Genomic DNA, 14,951 nt, shown 5'->3' with positions numbered 1-14,951 from the left:
CTACATCACACAGCTGCCAGCGCACCTCACCGTGCCCAGCCACAGCTGCGTCACACAGCTACCAGTGCACCTTACCTTGCCAGCACTACGTCACACCACACAGCTGCCAGCGCACCTCACAGTGCCAGGCCACCACTGCATAACATATCACACAGCTGCCAGTGCACCTCACCGTACCCGGCCACAACTGCATCACACACCCGCCATCGCACCTCACCGTACCAGACCACCACTGCGTCACACCACACAGCCGCCAGAGCACCTCACCGTGTCAGGCCACCACTGCGTCCCACAGCTGCCAGCACACATCACCGTACCAGACCACCACTGCGTTATACAGTTCCCAGTGCACCTCACCATGCCAGCCCACCACTGCGACACACTACACAGCTGGCAGCGCACCTCAGTGTGCCCAGCCAACACTGAATCACACAGCTGCCAGCGCACTTCACCGTGCCAGGCCACCACTGCGTCACAGAGCTGCAAGCGCTCCTCACCGTGCCAGGCCACCTCTGCTTCACACCACACAGCTGCCAGTGCACCTCACTGTGTCAGGCCACCACTGCGTCACACAACTCCCAGCGCACCTCAAAGTGCCAGGCCACCACTGCGTCATACCACACACCTGCCAGCTCACCTCACTGTGCCAGGCCACCACTGCGTCACACAGCTGCCAGCACACCTCACCGTGCCCGGCCACAACTGCGTCACACAGCTGCCAGCGCACCTCACCGTGCTGGGCCACCACTGCGTCACACAGCTGCCAGTGCACCTCACTGCGCCAAGCCACTACTGCGTCACACAGCTGAAAGCGCACCTCACTGTGCCCGGCCACAGCAGCGTCACACACCTGCCAGCGCACCTCACCATGCTAGGCCACCACTGCGTCAAACAGCTGCCAGCGCACCTCACCGTGCCAGACCACCACTGCATCACACCACACAGCTGCCAGCGTACTTCACCTTGCCAGACCACCACTGCATCATACAGCTGCCAGCGCACCTTACCGTGCAAGGACAACACTGCGTCACACCACACAGCTTCCAGCACACCTCACCGTACCAGGCCACCACTGCGTCACTTCACACAGCTGCCGGCGCACCTCACCGTGCTAGGCCACCACAGAGTCACACCACACAGCTACCAGCGCACCTCACCGTGCTAGGCAACCACTGCGTCACACAGCTGCCAGCGCACCTCACTGTGCCAGGCCTACACTCCATCACACAGCTGCCAGCGCACCTCACAGTGCCAGGCCACCACTGCGATATACCACACACCTGCCATCCAACCTCACTGTGACAGGCCACCACTGCGTCACACAACTCCCAGCGCACCTCACCATGCCAGGCCACCACTGCATCACATAGATACCAGCACACCTCACCGTACCAGGCCACCACTACATCACACAGCTGCCAGCGCACCTCACCGTGCCCAGCCACAGCTGCGTCACACAGCTACCAGTGCAACTTACCTTGCCAGCACTACGTCACACCACACAGCTGCCAGCGCACCTCACAGTGCCAGGCCACCACTGCATAACATATCACACAGCTGCCAGTGCACCTCACCGTACCCGGCCACAACTGCATCACACACCCGCCATCGCACCTCACCGTACCAGACCACCACTGCGTCACACCACACAGCCGCCAGAGCACCTCACCGTGCCAGGCCACCACTGCGTCCCACAGCTGCCAGCACACATCACCGTACCAGACACCACTGCGTTATACAGTTCCCAGTGCACCTCACCATGCCAGCCCACCACTGCGTCACACCACACAGCTGGCAGCGCACCTCACCGTTCCAGGCCACCAATGCGTCACCCAGCTACCGGCGAAACTCACCCTGCCCGGCCATAACTGCATCACACCACACAGCTACCAGCGCACCTCACCGTGCTAGGCCACCACTGCGTCACACAGATGCCAGCACACCTCACCGTGCCAGGCCACCACTGCGTCACACAACTCCCAGCGCACCTCACCGTGCCGGGCCACCACTGCGTCACACCACACAGCTGCCAGCGCACCTCACCGTGCTGGGCCACCACTGCGTCACACAGCTCCCAGCGCACCTCACCGTGTCAGGCCACCACTGCATCAAACCACACAGCTGCAAGCGAACTTCACCGTGCCAGGCCACCACTGCATCATACACCTGCCAGCGCACCTAACCGTGTCAGGCCACCACTGCGTCACACAACTCCCAGCGCACCTCAACGTGCCAGGCCACCACTGCGTCATACCACACACCTGCCAGCTCACCTCACTGTGCCAGGCCACCACTGCGTCACACAGCTGCCAGTGCACCTCACTGCGCCAAGCCACCACTGCGTCACACAGCTGAAAGCGCACCTCACTGTGCCCGGCTACAGCAGCGTCACACACCTGCCGGCGCACCTCACCGTGCCCGGCCACCACTGCGTCACACCACACAGATCCCAGCGCACCTCACCATGCTAGGCCACCACTGCGTCAAACAGCTGCCAGCGCACCTCACCATGCAAGGACAACACTGCGTCACACCACACAGCTTCCAGCACACCTCACCGTACCAGGCCACCACTGCGTCACTCCACACAGCTGCCAGTGCACCTCACCGTGCTAGGCCACCACAGAGTCACACCAGCGCACCTCACCGTGCCACGCAACCACTGCGTCACACAGCTGCCAGCGCACCTCACTGTGCCAGGCCTACACTCCATCACACAGCTGCCAGCGCACCTCACAGTGCTGGGCCACCACTGCGATATACCACACACCTGCCATCCAACCTCACTGTGACAGGCCACCACTGCATCACACAGCTGAAAGCGCACCTCACCGTGCCAGGCCACCACTACATCACACAGCTGCCAGCGCACCTCACCGTGCCCAGCCACAGCTGCGTCACACAGCTACCAGCGCACCTCACTGTGCTAGACCAACACTGCATCACACAGCTGCCAGTGCACCTCAGCATGCCAGGCCACCACTATGTCATACCACAGCTGCCAGCTCACCTCACTGTGCCGGGCCACCACTGCGTCACACAACTCCCAGCGCATCTCACTGTGCCAGGCCTCCACTACGTCATACCACACACCTGCCAGCGCACCTCACTGTGCCAGGCCACCAGTGCGTCACACAGATGCCAGCACACCTCACCGTGCCAGGCCACCACTGCGTCACACAACTCCCAGCGCACCTCACCGTGCCCGGCCACCACTGCGTCACACCACACAGTTCCCAGCGCACCTCACCGTGCTAGGCCACCACTGCGTCACACAGCTGCCATCGCACCTCACCGTGCCAGACAACCACTGCGTTACACAGCTGCCAGCGCTCCTCACCGTGCCCGGCCACAGCTGCGTCACACCACACAGCTGCCAGCGCACCTCACCGTGCCGGGCCACCACTGCGTCACACCACACAGCTGCCAGCGCACCTCACCGTGCTGGGCCACCACTGCGTCACACAGCTCCCAGCGCACCTCACCGTGTCAGGCCACCACTGCATCAAACCACACAGCTGCAAGCGAACTTCACCGTGCCAGGCCACCACTGCATCATACAGCTGCCAGCGCACCTCAACGTGCCAGGCCACCACTGTGTCATACCACACACCTGCCAGCTCACCTCACTGTGCCAGGCCACCACTGCGTCACACAGCTGCCAGCACACCTCACCGTTCCCGGCCACAACTGCGTCACACAGCTGCCAGCGCACCTCACCGTGCTGGGCCACCACTGCGTCACACAGCTGCCAGTGCACCTCACTGCGCCAAGCCACTACTGCGTCACACAGCTGAAAGCGCACCTCACTGTGCCCGGCCACAGCAGCGTCACACACCTGCCAGCGCACCTCACCATGCTAGGCCACCACTGCGTCAAACAGCTGCCAGCGCATCTCACCGTGCCAGACCACCACTGCATCACACCACACAGCTGCCAGCGTACTTCACCTTGCCAGACCACCACTGCATCATACAGCTGCCAGCGCACCTTACCGTGCAAGGACAACACTGCGTCACACCACACAGCTTCCAGCACACCTCACCGTACCAGGCCACCACTGCGTCACTTCACACAGCTGCCGGCGCACCTCACCATGCTAGGCCACCACAGAGTCACACCACACAGCTACCAGCGCACCTCACCGTGCTAGGCAACCACTGCGTCACACAGCTGCCAGCGCACCTCACTGTGCCAGGTCTACACTCCATCACACAGCTGCCAGCGCACCTCACAGTGCCAGGCCACCACTGCGATATACCACACACCTGCCATCCAACCTCACTGTGACAGGCCACCACTGCGTCACACAACTCCCAGCGCACCTCACCATGCCAGGCCACCACTGCATCACATAGATACCAGCACACCTCACCGTACCAGGCCACCACTACATCACACAGCTGCCAGCGCACCTCACCGTGCCCAGCCACAGCTGCGTCACACAGCTACCAGCGCACCTCACTGTGCTAGACCAACACTGCATCACACAGCTGCCAGTGCACCTCAGCATGCCAGGCCACCACTATGTCATACCACAGCTGCCAGCTCACCTCACTGTGCCAGGCCACCACTGCGTCACACAACTCCCAGCGCATCTCACTGTGCCAGGCCACCACTACGTCATACCACACACCTGCCAGCGCACCTCACTGTGCCAGGCCACCAGTGCGTCACACAGATACCAGCACACCTCACCGTGCCAGGCCACCACTGCGTCACACAACTCCCAGCGCACCTCGCCGTACCCGGCCACCACTGCGTCACACCACACAGTTCCCAGCGCACCTCACCGTGCTAGGCCACCACTGCGTCACACAGCTGCCATCGCACCTCACCGTGCCAGACAACCACTGCGTAACACAGCTGCCAGCGCTCCTCACCGTGCCCGGCCACAGCTGCGTCACACCACACAGCTGCCAGCAGACCTCACCGTGCCAGCCCACCACTGAGTCACACAGCTGCCAGCGTACCTCAACGTGCCAGGCCAGCACTATCTCACACCACACAGTTGCCAGTGCACCTCACTGTGATCGTTCTACCACTGAATCACACAGCTGCCAGCGCATCTCACCGTGCCAGGCCACCACTGCGTCACACCACACAATTGATAGTGCACCTCACTGTGCCAAGCCACCAATCCATCACACAACTGCCAGTGCACCACGCAGTGCCAGGCCACCACTGCATCACATATCACACATCTACGAGTGCACCTCACCATACCAGGCCACCACTGGGTCACACCACACAGCTGCCAGCGCACCTCACCATGCCAGCCCACACTGCGTCAAACCACACAGCTGCAAGCGCACCTCACCGTATCAGGCCACCACTGCGTCACACTACACAACTGCCAATGCACCTCACCATGAAAGGCCACCACTGCGTCACACACACAATTGCCAGTGCACCTCACTGTGCCCAGCCACCAATGCATCACACAGCTGCAAGCGCACCTCACTCTGTCAGGCCACCACTGCGTCGCACTACACAACTGCCAGCACACCTCACCGTGCCAGGCCACCACTGCGTTACACTTCACAACTGCCAGCGCACCTCACCATGCCAGCCCACCACTGCGTCACACTACACAACTGCCAATGCACCTCACCATGAAAGGCCACCACTGCGTCACACACACAATTGCCAGTGCACCTCACTGTGCCCAGCCACCAATTCATCACACAGCTGCAAGCGCACCTCACTGTGTAAGGCCACCACTGTGTCGCACTACACAACTGCCAGTGCACCTCACCGTACCAGGCCACCACTGAGTTACACTACACAACTGCCAGCGCACCTCACCGTACCAGGCCACCAATACGTCACACTACACAACTGCCAACGCACCTCACCGTGCCAGGCCACCACTACGTCACACACACAATTGCCAGTGCACCTCACTGTGCCCAGCCACCACCGCGTCACACAGCTGCCAGCGCACCTCAACGTGCCAGGCCACCACTGCCTCACACCACACAATTGCCAGTGCAACTCACAGTGCCAGGCCACCACTGCATCACATATCACAAATCTGCCAGTGCATCTCACCATACCAGGCCACCACTGCGTCTCACAAGTGCCAGCGCACCTTACCTTGCCAGCACTACGTCACACCACACAGCTGCCAGCGCACCTCACAGTGCCAGGCCACCACTGCATAACATATCACACAGCTGCCAGTGCACCTCACCGTACCCGGCCACAACTGCATCACACACCCGCCATCGCACCTCACCGTACCAGACCACCACTGCGTCACACCACACAGCAGCCAGCACACATCACCGTACCAGACCACCACTGCGTTATACAGTTCCCAGTGCACCTCACCATGCCAGCCCACCACTGCGACACACTACACAGCTGGCAGTGCACCTCAGTGTGCCCAGCCAACACTGAATCACACAGCTGCCAGCGCACCTCAACGTGCCAGGCCACCACTGCGTCACAGAGCTGCAAGCGCTCCTCACCGTGCCAGGCCACCTCTGCTTCACACCACACAGCTGCCAGTGCACCTCACTGTGCCAGGCAACCACTCCATCACCAAGCTGCCAGTGCACCTCACCGTGCCCGGCCACCACTTCGTCACACCACACAGCTGGCAGTGCAGCTCACCGTGCCCGGCCACCATTGTGTCATACAGTTCCCAGCGCAGCTCACCATGCCAGCCCACCACTGCGTCACACTACACAACTGCCAACGCACCTCACCGTGCAAAGCCACCACAGCGTCATACCACACAGTTGCCAGCACACCACACTGTGCCAGGCCACCACTGCGTCACACAGCTGCCAGCATACCTCACCGTACCAGGCACCACAGCGTCACACACCTGCCAGCGCACCTCACCAAGCAAAGCCACCACTGCGTCATACCACACAGCTGTCAGCACACCACACTGTGCCAGGCAACCAATGCATCACACAGCTGCCAGCGCACCTCACCGTACCAGGCCACCACTGCGTCACACAGCTGCCAGCGCACCTCAACGTGCCAGGCAACCACTGCCTCACACCACACAATTGCCAGTGCAACTCACAGTGCCATGCCACCACTGCATGACATATCACAGAGCTGCCAGTGCACCTCACCGTGCCAGGCCACCACTGCATCACACCACACATGCTGCCAGTGCACCTCACTGTACCCGGCCACCACTGCATCACACAGCTGCCAGCGCATCTCACCGTACCAGGCCACCACTGCGTCACACCACACAGCTGCCAGCGCACCTCACCATGCCAGCCCACCACTGCGTCAAACCACACAGCTGCAAGCGCACCTCACCGTACCAGGCCACCACTGCGTCACACACACAATTGCCAGTAGCACCTCACTGTGCCCAGCCACCAATGCATCACACAGCTGCCAACGCACCTCACAGTGCCAGGCCACCACTGCGTCACATATCACACATCTGCCAGTGCACTTCACCGTGCCAGGCCACCACTGCGTCACACTACACAACTGCCAACGCACCTGACCATGAAAGGCCACCAGTGTGTCATACCACACATCTGCCAGCACACCACACTGTGCCAGGCCACCACTGCGTCACACAGCTGCCAGCGTACCTCACCATGCCAGCCCACCACTGCGACATACTACACAGCTGCCAGTGCACTTCACCGTGCCAGGCCACCACTGCGTCACACTACACAACTGCCAACGCACCTCACCGTGCAAAGCCACCACAGCGTCATACCACACAGCTGCCAGCACACCACACTGTGCCAGGCCACCACTGCGTCACACAGCTGCCAGCATACCTCACCGTACCAGGCACCACAGCGTCACACACCTGCCAGCGTACCTCACCATGCCAGCCCACCACTGCGTCACACTACACAACTGCCAACGCACCTGACCATGAAAGGCCACCAGTGTGTCATACCACACATCTGCCAGCACACCACACTGTGCCAGGCCACCACTGCGTCACACAGCTGCCAGCGTACCTCACCGTGCCAGCCCACCACTGCGTCACACAGCTGCCAGCGCACCTCAACGTGCCAGGCCAGCACTACGTCACACCACACAGCTACCAGTGCACCTCACTGTGCCCTGCTACCACTGCATCACACAGCTGCCAGCGCACCTCACTGTGCCGGGCCACCACTGCGTCACAGAGGTGCAAGCGCACCTCACCGTGCCAGGCCACCACTGTTTCACACCACACAGCTGCCAGCACACCTCACCGTGCCAGGCCACCACTCTATCACACCACACAGCTGCCAGCGCACCTCACCGTGTCAGGCCACCACTCCATCACAAAGCTGCCAGCGCACCTCACCGTACCAGGCCACCACTGCGTCACACTAAACCACTGCCAGCGCACCTCACCGTGCCAGCCCACCACTGCGTCAAACCACACAGCTGCCAGCGCACCTCACCGTGCCAGGCCACCACTGCGTCACACTACACAACTGCCAGCGCACCTCACTGTGCCAGGCCACCACTGCGTCACGCATCTGCCAGTGCACCTCACCGTACCAGGCCACCACTGCGTCACACCACACAGCTGCCAGCGCACCTCACCATGCCAGCCCACCACTGCGTCAAACCACACAGCTGCAAGCGCACCTCACCGTACCAAGCCACCACTGCGTCACACAGCTGCCAGCGCACCTTACCGTGCCAGGCCAGCACGGCGTCACACCACACAGCTGCCAGTGCACCTCACTGTGCCAGGCCACCACTGCATCACACCACACAGCTGCCAGTGCACCTCACTGTGCCAGGCCACCACTGCATCACACAGCTGCCAACGCACCTCACTGTGCCCGGCCACAGCTGCATCACACAGCTACCAGCGCACCATACCGTGCCAGGCCACCACTGCGTCACAACACACAGCTGCCAGCACACTGCACCGTGTTGTGCACACTAGTCAGGCCTATTGACCTTTCACAGTCTTGCCTTGTTGTGTGAAACTTTTGTGGCACATTGTGTGACACATTTTTAGATATTCAGATCCTAATTAATATCATTATTCATGTCTTTAGATACGTGATTCCATACTATATTCCCTATTACAAAACCAATAATTCCGGTCCTAAAATCTGATTGGCTGAAACACATTCGAAGGAGTGCTATATTCTCTAATATACGCACACACCGGAATTTTGACTTCACTGTTTGATAAAGAAATCTTTAAGACTACGTCTTAGCGTAGATAAAAAACCTTGGATTCTCATGTATCTTTTGCTGCTGTCTGTTGCATTCTTGAGGATACTTGTGATATTTTGAGCTCTCGTTGAATGATAAGTGTCGCAGTGTAAATCATTTGCGTTGTTAGAAATTATGAAATGCTCTGTTAAAAGCAAGGAAGTTTTTATGTCTGTTATGGTAAAAGAAAATTCCTCACGAACTAGGGATTGGACAGTTTTTCAGTGCTTGTAGAATTGATGGAAATGTTCAAATAAATGTGCTGAAGAAATAAAAAAAGTAGTTTATTCCTTTATCATATTGGCTAGCTAGTGTCCTCTCTTTGCTAGTTACTCGTGGCTGTGTTTCTGCGTTGCGCAGCAACAAGGGACTATATTCTCAGGCGGAGGAACGTAAAAAGCTTAATTTTCGTGTTAAATAATTTTTTTAAATTAAAATTCATTCTATACAGCAATCGCATATTTGGGGACCATTTTTGAAAATTTTGATGCTTAAAATGTTTAGGGAGAAATGGAAGACTGCTGTGTATTTTTTCTTTAATGTACCGAGACCAGCCATATACAGTTTACATAATATGTTTATGTTCCAAAATTAATATTGTTTATGGCCTTCACATGCGTTATGCTCCTATTCTTTTTATGCTCAGCTACTAAAATTTCCCTACAGTGGTACAATTCCATATAAATACTCAATACTAAGCGGATAAAAAAATTCACAGTAAAGACATTATATGATTAGATCCTTCCACGACCGACCAACGCACCACGAGTGCCCGTCGGTCATTTTGGCCAGCCAATCACGTACCGCGGTAGGGCGTAGATACCAGCGATACGGGTTTGTACCGCAAACTCTGAATGGCTGCATCTGTATAAACAAACTCTACATGCATCTGACATTTCTACGTTTAATCTACTGGAGTATATATTTTCTGGCAAGATGAATGGTATTATACCTTAAAATGTTTTGAAACAGTTAAAATTGTAAAAAAGTTTTTAAATCCCCCACCAAAAATTCAGACTTCAGGAAGAGCATCTGATTTCTTTCAATAAAGCAGAACAGTGCAAAAGCACACAATACAAAATCTCCATACTTACAAACATGGAGAATGAAGACATGTAGACACATATACCTCTGACCAGCCTACCATCGAAGAGGTGAAAGATGAAACTTTTCCTTTATCGTCAACTCAGTGAATGTCTTTAAACTTTCGAAAACTGTAACAAAGAATAAGTTAAAAAACTTATTTTCATTGGACCCACAGAAAAGTCAAAGTTGTCCATAGAAATGCCCGTCTAAATCAGAAATCTACAGCACAAAGGCAGTGGCCTTTCGGGACATAAAAATGAAATCAGACTTTACTCAGACGAATTGCCCTTGGTCACGGACATCTTGCTATCAGTCACTACAAAGATGTTTTCTCTCGTGCCATGGCTTGCCTGACTTGCTTCTCCAGCTGGATGGCTTCTGGTCGCTGGTCAGGATCGACAGCCAGCATGTCCTGGAGCAGTGTCCTTAGCTCCGTGCTTATGGCTCTATTTACTTTCAGGGGGATGTGGAACTGCAGCCAGGGGTTCTCACGCAGGGCCTCTCCAACAGGCCCTGACAGACATATGCTCCTGTATCGGAAACACACTTTAGTTCAATTCTAAAATATTTCTCATAGGACTGAAGGAACCTTTGCCTGTTAAGAGTTAACAATTAGGTCCTCAAGTACTGTTTTACGGTTTTCTACACTCCTGGCTGGCCAAGGTCTCTTTAAGGTCTCTTAAGTGGAGGTGTAACTCATGTATCCTACATGTGATTTAGCAACATGAAAGGGAATAGCTTCTTATCGGATTATGGTCTTGGTTAACTGCCTAAGGCTGACCTAAGTGCCTAACTTTCTGACTTTGTTTATACCTTATATGTTAAGAAGCTTCTTCTGACCAATCAGAAATGTATGCTTTATGTATGAACATTTTGCTCATCAAAGTGAGTGAGAGACAAGGTTAACAGAAATTAGCCACGGCAGTAAATGACAGCATATTTTTTGGTTCTTAAATGGTCTCTACCTGGCACACCTGCAGTGCAAACTGACACACGCTGTTTAGAGAAACATCTACTCTATTACTAATATTAATGAAACATTTCTTATTCTATGGAACAAAAACAAACAGTAAAACTAAAACACAGATCTCTTTGCTTCCTATTTCATGAACCAGATGACTGAATGACCAAGTCTAACTAGTAGCCAGAACCCCAGTTAACCCTCCGTAACACAAAGTTTAACCACACGACAGGAACTCTTTCAAACTGAGTGAAAATCATAAATGGATCCATAACTTTACATCAATTTACTATGTTGTGCCAATACCTGCATTTACATTTAGAACGATTGATGTCATAGAACCAGCATCACACCAGTTCCAGGTGTCTCCAAGGAGACAACAGAACTTCAGTTGTGTTTGCTAAAATACACACTTTGAAACATACTGTAACACTTAGTTAACATGTCTGGTTTAGTTGAAGAATCGGCTAAGGTAAGTTTCAGGGTTTAATGGTGGGATGGCACCTGTGCTTTTTTCCCCCAACCGCTAGAATATGATTCGCACCAAACCCAAAAGAAATACTGCACAGTTCAGGAACTTCATCAACCTAGCAACTGTAAAATAAGCTTACAAACAACTGAATTGAAATGCCAAAAAGTTCAGAGAAAGGCACAAACTATGTTTACTTGGGGTTTACAAAATTAAAGCTAACTAAAACTGTAATGATAAACAATCATGCTGCTAATGGACAGAGAAATATCATGTTTTTTGAATAATGTATTATTTGTTATATAGGAACCCAGTATAAGGGAATCCCTTGCGATCCTGTCTGCAGAGATAAAGGTAAGTATTTTTTTCTATTTAGCTCTGTCACTCCAAGAAATATAATGAACATAAATATATTTGCCAATCTTTTCATAGTAATCCAAACAACTCTGCGTGTATCTGACATTTGTAATATTTATCTACCGCAGTATAACTCTTCTGGCAAGGCGATTGCTATTGTACCTTGAAAGAAAACTGATTGGAAATGTCATGTACTCTATGGTTTCTATTGATGTCAAGTGGCAAATGTTGACTGGTGATGTTATGTGAATCTTAGGAAATGGTCATTTTTCAATCGAGTCTATGTTTCTCAGAATTTGAGACAGAGAGGTCAATCTCTGCAATCCGAGCTGAGGGCATTTCTTGGAATGGAAAGGTAAGAGCAACGTGTTCTTTGATATTCTCTTAAGACTCTTCGCCAGATTTTACGATGAAAAATGTAAATAATAATAACAAACATTATTTTATATAGTGCCTTGAAAGGTGGCTTCTTTACACAATGACAAAACCAACAACAATAAATAATACACAAGATATGCATGATGACAATACACAGTTAGAGGAGACAGTAGATGGTCATTGTCAGTGTATCCTGAAGGTAGTTTTCCAATTTTTTGGAACGGGGTAAAAGAGGCCACCTCTACTAGAATCTTTGTCCTAACCAAAAATGTAAGAAAGTATAATAATAATATTAAAAATAATAATAATAAACTTAATTTATAGAGCACCTTTCATATAAATAGTGCTTTGGTGCTTTATAAACCAAGCGTAAAATAAAATATTAAAATTGAGAGATATACTTTCAGTTGTAAAGGAAAATACAGCAATACAGTAAAGCAACATACATGTCAATTAAATAAATACAAATTAGGAAAGTCGTAATAAAATAAGAACAATTAAAGAGAACTAAAAAAAGAAACAGAAATAGAAAGAACAAAGAACCACTTTAACTAAAAGCAACATTTTCAAATGTTTTTTAAAACAATGTACCGAGCTTGACTGCCTAATAAAAAGTGGAAGTGAGTTTCATAATTTAGAAGCATAAAAACAAAAAGCAGCCTCTCCACTCTTTCTGCATTTCACATGTGGTATTTGCAGTAGGCCAGTATGTGCAGATCTCAGGTCACGTATAGGAACATATGAAGACAGACATTCAGTAAGGTACAGACGTGCTAGGTCGCTTAAAGCTTTAAAAACAAGTAAAAAAAACTTTCAAATGTATCCTAGATAATACAGGTGACCAGTGAAGTTTTTTCAAAACAGGAATGATATTCTCTTTCTTGTATTTGTTAGGATCTGTGCTACTTCATTTCGAACAAGTAGTAAGGGATTTATTGTTTTCTTGGGAAGCCCACAAAACAGAGCATTATAATCATATCCACATCAATGTGAGCAATGGAGAAGTCAAATTAACGTGTCTAAATATCATCTAGTTCTATCCCAGGGAAGAGGGCTGTTGCCTACACAGACGACAAGACACAAAACGCTCAACTGTGCAAAACACGCATAAGGACATCAGTCAGGAGGAACAAGGTAAAGTGTTTTTACTTCTTCACCATGGTCATGTAGTTTCACTCCAAGCACTGTCATATGAAATAACTGTGGAAACGACCTCCCCAACATTTTGGGTTGTTGCATTTTGCTTCAATGAATTTTAACCTTTTCTTTTAGACATTAAGAGGAAGGACACATTCACCCTTGGTAGAGATTCAGTTGTTCTATGAGATGTCAAGGTGAGAATTAACCACTTCAGGCATAAGTCAATCCACATGACTGAAAAAGGGGCAATGAACAGGATATTGGGATTTTTCTAGTTATAAAGTACAATAATCATCATTACATGATCTAAGACTACTGAAGTATAAGCTGTGTCCCTGACTGATTAATTAGCAAATTCATCTTTGTAGAGTGCAGCTACTATCTATTCAGTGGCATTTCCTTAAAACAACTGTATTCCCACATTCTGAATATGGAGTGAGATCATGTAGAGAATGTTGGACTTGTAATAACTAATTGAAGGATAATAATAATCAACGAAAGTGCTTACAAGTATCAACAAATGCCTTCAAAGTACTTGACACGTACTTTGCTTTCAATAGTGAAACATAATTAATGCTTACGTAAGATTTCTCTTGACTTCTCAGGAGCATACTAACTCCAAGGACAAGTAACATCAAAAACCATTATTTAAGTGCTGATGTTGGAGCTGCAATACTACTACCAAGACAAAAAATGATACAGGTAATACTGCTTTCAGAATTCTAAGAATTGCTAAAATAGTATGTTTACAGAGCATTCAGAGTCTCATAGAGAAAATAAGTTGAGAATATGACAAGTTCCTACCATCTCAAACACTGCCAATCTAGAACAAAAAGAAAATACTTGAACGCCTACAGTAATCGAACACAAACCAGAACATATCAGTGCATGACAATGAAATGTAGTCACAAAATGATTCTACCCATTCAAGTCCCAAAAAGGACCGAGGAACTTACCGGAGGCGATCCCTGGATTTCAAACACAGCACAATGTAGCCAATGTAGGGGAAAAGATTACAGAGAGCTCTTCTCAGATTGCTCAGAGTCAGCCCCAGGACCCTTTCCTGACTGAAGCAGACAAAGTTGTCAAACAGGTAGGTAGAAATGAGTAAGGAACAGAGAGTATGGTTATTCTTGCATTGTTTTGTTCGTCTGTCAAAGAAAAGAGTGCTTCTGACTTTTGTCAATGTTCATCTTTAATTTAGGAGAAGAACAAACGGTGGTATCACACTTTGCTCAAGTGTATGATACCATGTGTGTACAGTAGACATCACCAAAGGAACAGGAGACACCTGAGTAGAGAACAAGAATATGAAAAGACTGATGAAAGAAAGCACCAGGAGAAATCCATTGAATATGCACAATCTCGTACAGTATTTCAATGAAA

The 14,951-nt window shown here is 51.5% G+C and overlaps 1 long non-coding RNA gene across 1 annotated transcript in view; it reads left to right on the top strand.

Annotated features, from left to right (window-relative positions):
* LOC148638904 (uncharacterized) overlaps nt 1-14,241 on the top strand; it is a 215,546-nt gene extending 201,305 nt beyond the window's left edge. Inside the window, exons 2-3 of the long non-coding RNA XR_015930990.1 lie at nt 13,460-13,759; nt 14,171-14,241. This is a non-coding gene — a long non-coding RNA (uncharacterized LOC148638904). The remainder of the gene's footprint in view (nt 1-13,459; nt 13,760-14,170) is intronic.
* Nucleotides 14,242-14,951: the final 710 nt, after the last annotated feature.

Source organism: Lepisosteus platostomus, chromosome 28 (assembly GCF_059453375.1).
Source record: "Lepisosteus platostomus isolate fLepPlt1 chromosome 28, fLepPlt1.hap1, whole genome shotgun sequence".
NCBI lineage: Eukaryota > Metazoa > Chordata > Actinopteri > Semionotiformes > Lepisosteidae > Lepisosteus > Lepisosteus platostomus.
Note: the sequence above shows the minus strand (reverse complement) of the source record. Positions and strands in the feature narration are given on the sequence as shown.